The sequence below is a fragment of the Leuresthes tenuis genome, unplaced genomic scaffold (assembly GCF_036924035.1).
Source record: "Leuresthes tenuis unplaced genomic scaffold, fLeuTen1.0.hap1 SCAF_92, whole genome shotgun sequence".
Lineage (NCBI taxonomy): Eukaryota > Metazoa > Chordata > Actinopteri > Atheriniformes > Atherinopsidae > Leuresthes > Leuresthes tenuis.
In genome coordinates, this window is record NW_027325446.1 from 45,139 (window position 1) to 48,451 (window position 3,313).

The 3,313-nt window shown below is 43.4% G+C and overlaps 2 non-coding genes across 2 annotated transcripts; both read left to right on the top strand.

Moving 5' to 3' along the window:
- The first annotated feature begins 332 nt into the window (after positions 1 to 332).
- LOC140286428 (U5 spliceosomal RNA) lies at positions 333 to 446 on the top strand. Its single transcript, XR_011911241.1, has one exon. It is a non-coding gene; the product is annotated as a U5 spliceosomal RNA (small nuclear RNA).
- A 308-nt stretch (positions 447 to 754) lies between these two features.
- On the top strand, positions 755 to 938 carry LOC140286427 (U2 spliceosomal RNA). The gene has a single exon (XR_011911240.1). It is a non-coding gene; the product is annotated as a U2 spliceosomal RNA (small nuclear RNA).
- The last annotated feature ends 2,375 nt before the right edge of the window (positions 939 to 3,313 follow it).

Genomic DNA, 3,313 nt, shown 5'->3' on the forward strand with positions numbered 1-3,313 from the left:
GACTTTAACGCGGCTATGGGAGCGAGCCGAGTGTCGGCTAACCGGGAGAATTGCTTGAAAGAAACGCGACACCAAATGAGCGGTCTGAACAAAGCCTCAATACGGGATTCTCGTGGTGTTTTTGTTGCTGCCTTGTCTTTTGCATAGAGTAAAAGACAAGGCAGCCATCGAATAGGGCCCGATTGTTCCTACTTGGTCAGCCGAGGAGCAAGGGGGGGGGGGGGGGGGGGGGGGGGGGGGGGGGGCAAGCGTCTCAACCAAGCAAAGCTCACCATGGGGAAGGTGGCTATACCAACTAGCCTGATGCCCTGCTCCCGCAGTGACGGATAATCGTACTCTGGTTTCTCTTCATAACATACAAGTCTTTCGCCTTTTACTAAAGACTTCCGTGGAGAGCAGCACTAATGAGTTGTTTCTATTATTGGCAGGCTTTACCTTTGCGGGTGAAGCCCTTTCTGTCTGTGCAAAAGAAATCTTGCTACTTTGCAGAGTGACTTCTCTGAGTAGAGTCGCCTTACTTGTTGCGACTGTGCCGATGTTCGAAGCTGGAGTGCAAAGTTGTTGCTTGAATGGTGCTTGCTGGAGCATGCAGGAGTGCAAAGTTATACCATTTAAAAGGGCTGAAGAGTGCTCAGTGCAGCGGGTGGGCGGAGGTGCAACGTGACACTCTGGCCACCTATGGCCATAAAAAGAACACTGCTACAAGTGCGCATTGTGCCAGCAAGGGCCCTCGGACCTGAAACAGTGGACAGTTATCGCTTCTCGGCCTTTTGGCTAAGATCAAGTGTAGTATCTGTTCTTATCAGTTTAATATGTCCTCTATACGAGGACAACATATTAAATGGATTTTTAAGAATAGGAGTTGAAAAAGAAGCTTGCTCCGTTCACTCCAAGCCTCGACCCGGTACTGCAGTGCCGCTGGGAACGGTGCGCTCTCCTCTGCTCTTGTGAAAAAGCAAACAGCGGTGCAGGATGGAAGTTTCAGGGAGCCCAAGATGAAACTTTCTTTTAATCTGCTGAGAAAAGAGAGTGAATGCGAAGTGGACTTTAACACGGCTCTGGGAGCGAGCCGAGTGCGGGCTAACCGGGAGAATTGCTTGAAAGAAACGCGACACCGAATGAGTGGTCAGAACAAAGCCTCAATACGGTGTTCCCGTGGTGTTTGTGGCTGCCTTGTCTTTTGCACAGAGTAAAAGACAAGGCAGCCATCGAATAGATTGTTTCTACTTGGTCAGCCGAGGAGCAGGGGGGGGGGGGCAAGCGTCTCAACCAAGCAAAGCTCACCAAGTAGGAACAATCGGGCCCTTTTCGATGGCTGCAACACCTGAAAGAGATATTGATGCGAGACCCGATCAAATGCTTTTTCAAAGTCTAAATTTAAGATGACAAGCCGGGTGTTTCTGTCTCTAGCGTAATCAATGATGTCTCGAATCAGTACGAGGCTGTCGGTGAGTTGTCTCCCTGAGATGGCACAAGCTTGGTCTGGGTGAATTACCTCCTCTAAAACAGAGGACATCCGTGTCGCTAAAACCTTGCTAAAAAGTTTACAGTCAAAGTTTAAAAGTGTGATGGGCCTCCAATTCTTTAGGTCAGTGTTATCATTTTTTTTATAAAGTAGAGTCACTATTCCCACTCTAAAACTGTCAGGCAGTCGGTCGAGTTTTTCAAAATCTTTAAAAACATCTAAAATGTCTGATGATAAAAGGTCCCAATAGGTCAGATAGAATTCTGCAGGAAGCCCGTCTAAACCCGGAGCTCGACTTCTCTTAAAACCTGTTAGGCATTTTTTTAACTCTAAAGCAGTAAAATTCTGTGTCAAGTGTGCATTCTCTTTTACGGTTTTGTCAACGAATTTTAAGATTTCTGCCGATGTTTCCAAGTGCACTGGTTTCTCTTTGTACATGTTACTAAAAAAGGTATGTACAGTTTCAATCATCTCTTGTGTGGATTTTGTTAAAAACCCATCTTCTCTTTTTAGATTTTGAATACACTCCTTTTTATTTATAACTTTCTTTCTTTTTCACCTTCCTCAATTTCCTGCTCCCTGCTTCTTACAAAAATTCCTTTACTCTTTATTTCTGCTAAAACTGACATTTCCTTTTTGACATCTTTGATTTCTTCTTTAAAGTCTATGCCACACTGATTTAGTTTAAAGTAGCGCTGTAAGCGTTTATGTAGTCCCATCATACATCTATTCTCTTTCCTTTTTTTATGTTTACCTTGCTGTTTAAAAAAAGTCTGGGTCATTTCCTTCACCATTTCCCACCATTGTGCATGTGTTTTGTAGAGGTCTTGAAGGGTCTGCCACTCTTTATAACATTCCCTGTACTGACTGACTATGATTTCATCCTCCAACAGGGAACAGTTGAGTTTCCACAGACCACTTCCTACCGTCACACCAGAAGGGGGTGAAAGGGTGCAGGAGAGCATAAGGTGGTCTGAAAAGAAAACAGGGGTTAATCTAACATCAGTGGGTGGGCAATCTCTAGTAAAGAAATAATCAATGCGAGAGGCTCTGGTGCCATCATGACTAAACCAGGTGAAGCCCTCCTCTCTGGGATGCATGGTTTTAAAACAGTCAGTAAGCTTAAAATCCCTGCATATGCCCTGAAGTAAAATCGAAGTCTTATCCACTTTAAAATCTACCCCTGCTCTTTTTCTATCTTTCCTGCTCAAGATACAGTTAAAATCCCCTCCTACAACTAAAGGTACTTGCCCTAGCATGTAAAGCTGTATATCTTCTAAAAGGTCATACCTTTCATTTTTTCCATTGAAACCATAAATATTTAAGAGGTTAAAGTCTTGCCCCATAAAATTCAAGTGTGCTAAAAGTGCCCGTCCGTCTCTCACCACTGTGCTACCTTTCACCAGAACATGCGGATTTTTAATTAGAATGGCCACACCATCATTTTTATTTTGATTTGAGCCACTCCATATCGATAAATGGGGCCACATTTCCTCCCATTGTCTATGGTTTTTTAAAAAAGGTAGTCCACATTCTTGTATTAAAAACACATCTGATTTTATGGAGTCTAAGAAGGATAAAATACTCTGGGCTCTTGTCTTTGATTTCACACTTCTCACATTTAGTGTTGAGAAGGTGAGAACCATTAAAAGCATAAAGGAAAGTAGGTATGTCATTTTCGTTTTTCTAAGTTATCAAAACAAATTACACACAGGTTATTTCTTGGGAAACTAGCTCTTCCTTCATTTCTTTAGGTGAAAAGTGAGTAGGGTGATCTATATTTCCTTTTCGGACTCTCGGTGTTGGCCTCTGACGCAATGTTGCATTTAACTTTGAGTCCCTGGGGGT